The sequence below is a fragment of the Canis aureus genome, chromosome 8, assembly GCF_053574225.1.
Source record: "Canis aureus isolate CA01 chromosome 8, VMU_Caureus_v.1.0, whole genome shotgun sequence".
NCBI classification, from domain to species: Eukaryota; Metazoa; Chordata; class Mammalia; order Carnivora; family Canidae; genus Canis; species Canis aureus.
Genome location: NC_135618.1, coordinates 64,740,668 through 64,750,280, shown reverse-complemented (window position 1 = coordinate 64,750,280; position 9,613 = coordinate 64,740,668).

The following is a 9,613-nucleotide window of genomic DNA, read 5'->3' as shown; positions in this document are numbered from 1 at the left end:
CTTTCAGTTCTTTTATCCCCAAGATAATCTCAGACCACACTTAGTTCTGTGCCAGAAATCAAACCAGATAGGGGCTGGTGGTGTCACTGAAGCCAACATGATAGAAAGACTTAGGGAAAAGAACAGCAGGTGCCAAGGCCCTGAGGTAGTGGAGGATCTGGTATGTTTGGATGAGAAGGGGTTCCAGTGAGCCTGGAGTGCATTGCATTTTAGGAAGAGGCATAAAGTGGGGTAGATGTCATCAAAGGCTAGGCTACATGGGGCTTGTCTGCCTTGGTAAGGAGGGTGGATTTTAAGCAGAGTGGGGAAAGGATCCAATTGAAAAACAATTTCTCTGTGTGTATTCATTTGCCGAGGCCACCCTAACAGAACACCACAAATGATGTGGCTTGAGGAATAGAAGTGTGGTGTCCACAGTTCTGGAGGCCCCAAGTCTGAGGTCAAGGTATCTGGGAGATAGGTCCCTTCTGAGACTGAAAGGGAGCGTCTGCTCCAGGCCTCACCCTCTCTGCTTCTGATGGGGTGCCATCAATCTGTGGCATTCCTTGGCTTATATGGGCATCACCTCAATCTCTGCCTTCATCTTTGTGGCCTTTTCTTGTATGATGTCTGAGTCCAAAGTTCGTCTCTTGAGGACACTGGTCATATTGGATTAGGACCTGCCCTGATGACCCCATCTTCACTTGATCATCTGCAGAGACCCTATTTCCAAATAAGGTCACATCACTGGTACTGGGGGTTAAGGCTTCAACATCTTTTGGGGGTAAAGGGTACAATTCAACCTATGAAATTTGTGTTGTATAGGTAGATGAGTTTGGGAGCAGGAGTGCAAGACAGAGGTCTGACTTCATTCCCTGAACATTCTTCTCCTCTTTTCCTCCATGGTTGGAGGCCAGAGGCAGGCAGAGTCCCTGCAGGGCTGACAGCATCCCCACAGCTGCCCTGCCCCCAGCCTGCAGTTATGAGGCTCCTGGGAGGAAATTGGGCTAATAAAGGTCACCAGGGACAGGCTGAGCAGCAATTACTGCAGCCCCCCTCCCCTGCCCGAGGACTCAAGGTCCAGGGTTCCCACTGGGTGTGAGCCTTGTTCTGGTCCCACCACGGACCCTGAATAACCGATGTTCATGGGACAGGGTGACCTACACCTTGCTGGCAGGTTTGCTCTGTCTGCTTTGCTCTGCATCTTCATCTTCATCAACGGCCCAAACCTGGTAGTCTCTTCCCAGCTCTGATTAGAAGAAAGCCCTTTTTGATCACACTTAAAATTCAACATCATAACTCTTGAGAGAGGAAATATTTAAGATCCTGACATCCTGCATTGAGATAGTAAATCCATGTGGTTCAGCAGGGGCTTGAGGGATGGGACTCTTAGGGCCTGAACTGTGACCTCCCTGAAGTCACACTTTACAGTCCTAATAATGGCCAGTATCTTATAAGGAGACTGTATCTGCAGGAGAGGGCTGTGAAAGAGGTCATTAAGGTAAACTGAGGTCACAAGGGCAGGTCCTAATCCAGTCTGACTGGTGTTCTTGTAAGAAGAGGAGACCCAGTCATTCACAGAGGGAAGGATGTGAAGGGGAGAAGATGATCATCTCCAGGCCCAGGGAGAGAGGCCTCAGAAGGAACCAGCCCTGCTAGTACCTTGATCTTGGACTTCCAACCTCAAGAACTGTGAGAAAATACATTTCTGTTGGTTAAGGCCCCCATGTGTGGTGCTTTGTAATGGCAGCCCCAGGACACTGATACAGGGACACAAGATGGAGAGATTTTGATAGGGAAGGTATAAAAAGGCTTAGACTGTAGGGTCCACCCTTTGGCAGCAGCTTTATAGAACACTTTATAGAAGCAATGTATCTTGGCTGCTTGTGTTGTGAAGACAGTGGTTTGGGTTTGCATGCAGACCTCATCTACCCATTCTTTTCCATTGTTTTGGTCAACAGGGATGAGAACTTCATTTTCTTTCTACATAATTCAGTCCCAATATCAGCATTTTTGGCAGTAGGGTCACCTACTGGCCTTAATTTTCTATCAATGACCATTACTGGAGAATATGGGTTGTGCCAAGCTAGAGGCTAGGATATCTTTGTGTGTAAATGGCCAAAAGCCCCAGTGCCACACAGTGGGTTTGGGGGATGGGCACCTGCAGTTCTGGTAAGATGGAGGCATCGGGCCACTATTCGCATTCTGAGTTGGACAACAAATCTGTTGCTCTTGGAGAAAAGTTTTTTGTTGCTGTTGTTTTTTTTTTAGCTATTTGTTTGAACTTTGCTTTTACTTTTGGTCACCTGGGGGCAGAGCTATCTTTTCATAAGATGAACCATATAAATTCCCCAGGAGATAGGTGAGAGAAATCCAGCAGATTTCTAGAAGGGAGGACTATTTTAAAATAAGGGGTTGAGAGTGCATTTCACTGGAAAGGGAAGGAGAATAAAAATCCTTTTATCCCTACATTAACTCTGGATTCTGAAGTCTGAAAAGAAAGTACCGCCAAGGTCTCCCCATTTCTCCCAGATAAAGGACCTGGAGCCACGTGACTATTGATTACAGACCTTGGAAAGGCGGAGAGGGAGCCGAAAGTCAAAATGAAGGGCCATCAAATAAGGAGAAATACATTTTTCCTCTATTGAAATAAGCTCTGTATTTTAGCCCAGCACTCATTTGGAGATATAATTAACGTTGGGCAGGAGGACAAGACAAATCACAGCAAACTGATTCAGCAGAAATCATATCGGAGCTGGTTATTGACCTCAGCAGGGGAGAGAAAAACCAATCATGGAGGCTCGTAGCTGCCAGTAAATGAAATGCACCCTCCCCCCCCCCCCTCAACACAGCCCTCTACTTGGGATGAACAATTGTTAATCTGCGCGCAATAAAATAAGAACAGCACATAAACAATATTCAGTGTCTTAAAAAATGAAACCATTAGTATAACTACATATGCTGCTCATCCTTTCCCTCCTGAAACGTATGAGAAATTCCTTTGCCAGGGCCAATTAGAATCTTCTACCCCTTGTGCAAGAAGGCGACTCATTATAGGTGACAACATAATGCTAAAAAGATGCTTAGAAATAAAATCCAAGCTGTAATCATTTGGCTGAATAAGACTCCCTGGCTTGGGCAGCCTCCTCTATTTGCTGAAAATCCTCCTTTCCACAAAGGTTATGTCTCTGTTTACTATTTATTATTGTGTGCGTGTGGTTGGCTGGTGGTGGTAGTGGGGGGTGATGGACGGGAAACTCAGTCCACAACTTGGGTGTGCCAGAAATGTTTTATGTCTTCAGTGTCTTTAAATCAACTTAATTTTATCTCCACTTGGCTGGTGGGAATACAAGAGGCATTTTTTATGACATTCTCCCACTGTAGCTTCTTCTAGAAATTGAGTCTTGCCTTTGGAGTTCCAGGTGGGGGCAAAGACAGCTGAGAGTGGAGACACCCTCTGCCAGCTCCTGTGGATCCTTCAGAAGCTCTCTTGCTGCCTCTGAACTAGGTTTGGGGTGAGATCCACATCCCTGGGACATCTGTGGCTGCTGTCTCTGAGGTCGGGGCACAATTTGGAGTGCCCCTGTCTGCCCTGTAGCCTCTACCCCACATGCCCAGGAGATGTTCCTTTTTTATCTGAGAGAAACTCTCTGTCTCCACATTTCCCTCTTGAGGGAAATTTGTTTGCTTCTCTCTCCGAACTCTATATTCCCAATGAGCTTAGGCTCTTGAAACTAAACTAGGTTGGGAAAAAAGTATTTGGCAAGCATTTCTTGACTCCCTTCCTGCACCAAATCTCTGGATGCTGATGGAACCATCAGGGTCCATGGCTTCCACTGCGTAAACTCTGCATTTCAAAGTGAGGACTGTTGCATTTCTGTTTTCTGACCTCTCCTTGTGTCTTGCTAGGCCAGCTCTTAAAGAATCAATAGGAAGAATCAATACATGTGCATCTAATGATGTGATCTAATGTTTTTTAATTAATGTTTTTGGAGTTGGCATTGGCATCAACCTTCTTATCAAAAATGGAAGTTTATATATAAGACTATGGGTTTGAGATAATCCTGGAAGGACCTCGGCTATAGAATCAGAAGGATCCTGGAGTATTCGGATTATGAGACATCTTTAAAAAACAAGCATGTCTCTGAGAGTCATTTGTTTATTTATTCAACCCAGTCTAGAAGCAGCTGGAAATTTCATGAATATGAATAATTCTTTCAAATCAAGCAGGATTAGATAAAGATATGCTTGGGCATACAATTTAGATGACGGTAATGAAGCCATCCTTTGTAGATGAAGATAATGTGGCTGTCCTACATAGCAGACAGCAGACAGGGTTTAATTATCTTGCCAGTAAAAGTAATGGATTCGCACTAATCTGTGTTTCTCTTTTACTTCTAGTTTCTAAAATCCACTTCAGGTTCCAGTTCTGGATATGATGGAATAACACTTCACCTGTATTTTCCACTGAGTCTAGTAATAAAATCAGAATCATGGAACAGCTACCGGAGGACCCTGAGGATAAAATAGTGCTGAGCAGACTGGGGAAGAAGATCAGGATTTAAAGTACCTCCAGTAGTAGCGAGTTTGCCATTTTCCCCTCCAGTGTCGTAGCTGGAGACCCACATGTGAGCTGGGGCACAGGCAGAGGGTGCTCAGGGGAAGCTGCTAGCACTGGCTCTAAGTTGAAAGAAGGGACTCCTAATCCTCAGAAAGTACAGTAGTGTCCTGGGCTTCCTTTTCTTTCTTCCTTCTTTTTTTTCCCCATCCTCTCATATCCTGGCCCTCAGACAATCCCAGAGGTGATGGCTGGTGAAGGGGCCAGCAGGAGTCCAGACTCAGGGAGGGGAGCTTCCTTCTAAATTCAGTGGAGCTGTGACCCTCAAAAGGGCACTGACCCCAGGGACTTTTCTTTCCCTGTCCTCCCTCTACATGGATCTACATGCAGTCTTGATTGCAGAAGTGGCCAGCTGACTGTAAGGACTGGGGCCTTCAGCTTTAGCCAGAGGACTGGAAAGGGGAGCCTCAGAGAAGCAGAATGCCTCAGTACATTTAAGGTTGAAACCATACCAAGTACACTTTCTAACAATAGTAGAATTAAATGAATGATTACTGACAGGAGACAACTTGGGAAACTCATAAAGGCACTGAATCAAAAACACACTTCTAGAGCAAAGAAGGGCAAAGGAAGAAATCATAAACAGAATCAAGAACTATTTTAACATGAATGAGAAAAAGGTGCAACATGCCAGAACTTAAAGAATGCAGCTGAAGAGTACTTAAGGGAAAGTTCTAGCAGTAAAAAACAAAGAGGAGGGATGATTCAAACCATTCTAACCTTTCCATCTTAACATACAAGAAAAAGAAAACCAAGCAAAACCCAAAGCAAGTAGAAAGAAGGAAATCATAATGAATAGAGCAAAATATGATAAAAGAGAGAATAGAAAATCAATATAAAATATCAACAGAACAAAAATAAGTTCTTGAAAAGATCAACAAAATTGACAGACCATACGTAGACTGGCCAAGAGAAAAAAAAAAAAGAGTCAAATTATTAAAATCAAGACTGAAAGAGTGGGCATGCTTAGGGACTTCACAAAAATAAAAAAAGATTATAAGGGAATTCTGTGAACAATTATAGAGATAACCAACATAACAGATGAGAAAGACAAATTCCTGGAAATGAGTAAACCACCAAAACCATCTCAGGAAAAAAATAGAAAATCTGAATGACCTATAGCAAGTAGAGATTGAATTAGCAATAAAAGTTCCCAGGATGAAAAGCCCACAACCAAATGGTTTCACTGGTCAATTCTGTAAAACATTTAAAGAAGAATTAACACTAATGCCTAACAACTCCTCCAAAAAATAATAATAAGAAGAACATTTACTAATTCTATGAGGCCAGAATTACCCTGGTAATTCAGTATCATTACCCGGATACAGAAACCAGACAAAGACATCACACACACACAAAAAATACCCCAACACTACACATCTATATCCCTTATGGATAGAGATGAAAAATCCGTAAAAAATCTTAGTAAATGAAGTCCAGAAACATATGAAAAAGATATCCTATGACCTGTATACCAGGAAAGTGAGTTTGGTCTAATATATGAAAACAAATCAATATAATAAAAATATTAAGAGAATAAGGGACATAAACCATATGATCATCTCAATGGACATAGGAAAAGCATTTGACAAAATCCAATACTCTTTCATAATTCAAACACTCAATGAACTAGGAATGGAAGGGAACTTCCTCAAATTGATATAGAGCATCTATGAAAAACCTGTACTTACGGCAGTTATTAATAAAAAATTGAAGGATTTCCCACTAGGATCAGTAAAAAGGTCATTATGCCTGCTTTTACCATTTTTGTTCCACATTTACTAGAAACTTCAGCCAGGGTATTTAAGGAACAAAAAGATATAAAAACATCCAGGTGTGAAAGGAAGAAGTAAAACTATCTTTATTTGCAGAGATATGCTCTTGTATTTGGAAAATTTCAATCAAATACACTTTAAAAACTCTATTAGGACAAATGATGAGGTTAGCAAGGTTTTAGGATAAAAGATACACACACACACAGAAGTCACTTGTATTTCTCTACACTAGTGATGAACAATCCTAAAATAAAATTATAGAAAACAATTCCTTTAATAATAGTGCCAGAAGTATAAAATAATTAGGAGTACACTTAATAAAGGATGTAGAAAACTCATACACACTAAACTATGAAACATGGTTGAAAAAAAGTTCAAAAGATCTAAAGGAATGGAAAGACATCCCATATTCATGGATTAAAAGTCTCATATTATTATGATAGCAATGCTTCCCAAATTGTCTACATATTCAGTGTAGTCCCTATCAAAGTCTCAGCTACCTTTTTTTTTTTTTTTGGCAGAAATCAACATACTCATCTTAAAATTCACACGGATATGCAAGGCATCCAGAATAGCCAAAACACTCTTGAAAAAAATAATAAAAATGAGTTCTAACACTTTCTCATTTGAAAGCTTATGACAAAGTAACAGTAATCAAGATAATGTTGTACTGGCATAAAGAATGACATTTGGATCAAGGGAATGAAATTGAGAGTCCAGAAATAAACCCTTATGTTTATGGTCGATTGATTTAGAAACGGCCGCCAAGACAATTCAGTGGGAAACAATAGTCTTTTCAGCAAATGATGCTGGAACAGGTAAATAGCCACATGCAAAGGAACAAAGTGGACTCCTTCCTCACATGATCCACGGGTATTAATTCAAAGGGATTATAAATCTAAGTGGAAGAGTTAAAACAGCAAGTAGGAGAAAACGCAGGAGCAAATCTTCATGACCTTGGGCCAGCCAGGGGTTCCTTAGATATGATACCAAAAAGCACAAGCAATAAAAGAAAGAGATAAATCTGACTTTATCAAAATTAAAAACTTCGGAGCTTTATTTATTTATTTATTTATTTTTAAGATTTATTTATTTATTTATTCAGAGAGAGCGAAAGAGAGGCGGAGACACAGGCAGAGAGAGAAGCAGGCTGTACGCAGGGAGCCTGACGTGGGACTCGATCCGGGGTCTCCAGGATCACACCCCGGGCTGCAGGCGGCGCTAAGCCGCTGCGCCACCGGGGCTGCCCAACTTCAGAGCTTTAAATGAAGACTTCAAAAAAGGGACGAGACAACCCACAGACCAGGATAAAATGTTTGCAGATTTATATCTGCAGATTTATATCTGATAAGGAACATAAAACCTCTTACAACTCAGTAATAATTGATTTTTAAAAAATAACCCAATTTTAAAAACACAAGCAAAGAACCTGAACAGATATTTCTCTGAAGAAGACATATAAATGGTCAAAAAGCATGAAATGATGCCGAACATCATTACCATTGGGGAAATGGAAATAAAAACCTCAATGAGCAACCACGTCCCACTCTCCAGACAGCTGCTGTCACCAGGATAGATGACACAAAGTACTGGCAAAGATGGGGAGAAATCAGAACCATCGTGCAGGGCTAGTAGAAATGTGAAATGGATCAGCCACTTTTGAGAGTACTTTGGCAGTTCCTCAACATGCTAAACACAGAGTTATCGTCTAGCCTGGAAGTTCTGCTTCTGGGTTCATACCCAACACAAATGCAAACACAGAAACTTTGTACATAAATGCGCACGGCAGCATTACTGGTAATTGCTCCAAAGTGGAAGCAACCCAAGTGTCCATCTACTGATGACATTGTAATACGTGCTATATCCAGGCCATGGAATTTTTTTCAGTGATGATAGCACAAAATGAATTACTGAAACATGCTACTACGTGGATGAACTTCAAAAATATGTTAAATGAAAGAAGCAGTCACAAAATACCATCTTTCGTATGATGCCCTCTATCTCAAGTGCCCAGAAGGCAGCAGATCTATAGGGAGAAAGTAAATTAGTGTTTGGGTGGGGTTGGGGTTGGGGTGGATGTGACGTGGGGGGTGAATCCCAAGGTATACCTGGTCTCCGTTGGGGGTGATGAAACTATTCTAAAACTTGATTTGTGATGGTTGCAAAACTGAATATACTAAAAACTATTGAATTGTACTCTTTAACTGGTGAATTATATGGCATATGAATTCTCTCTCTCTCTACTTATGCATACATATATATTTAAAGAATCAGCTGATTCCGGCTGATTTCTTACGACCTCTTTACGGTTGACATCAGAGTGTGTGAGTGTTAAAATATCACAATATTCTGGGCTGAGGTCTTATTGGTTAGACCTCATACATGGCAGGTGTAATGGCACTGGGCTTTGGCCCTGCTCATCATGATGGAAGCCTCCATTAATTTGGGCAAGACCCAGCAGGTCTATGATGAGTACTGTCAAGCCCCAAGCAACCCCAAATCCTACCCTAGTTGGAAGTGCCACCTCTCGAGATGACCGTGGGATAAGCCTGCTGAAAAGTAGAAGTCACATCTTAGGGGTGCCATGGTGCACAACTCCAGAGGGCACTGTTCATGTCATCTATGTAGGTGGTGGCCTCTTGTGTGAACGGCTGGAGTACTGCACAGCATAGGAGCTCACAAACTGTGTTTTTACGTACTCTCTGAGAATTCTCTAAGCAAACAATTGCCACCAGGGAGCTATTTATTTATTCCCCGATATTCCTGTGGTCATTTGAAACCGAGGGAAAGAAGACGGTATACTATACTGAAGCTCATGAAACCTCCCTAGGTTTATGACTTTTGCAGCTTCTGGTTGCTGCCACCCTGTACTGCTTGTGGCCCCTATGGGAAGAAGAGCAGAGACTTGAAGACATTGCCCATTGTCAGAGCTGTGGTCCCTATGAGGTGTCTCCTGCTGATGACTTCGGGGCTGGACAGACGATGGAAACATGAGATAGAACACAAGGTGTGGGGAGGAGGCAAGGTTGAGGCCAATCTCCAGGGTCTGCTACCCCTTGGGTGGCCAGCTTGCACTGTGTCACATGTCCCATGAGATATGGGGCTTCTCTTGGGGGAACATGTTCAAAGAGAAACAGGGAGACCCTGCTTCAGCATCAATATTTGTGTCAGCTGTGGTTTGAGGTCCTGATCTTCTGGGGGCGTGAATGAACATCTGAAGTCCTAGGAAAATGTCACATGG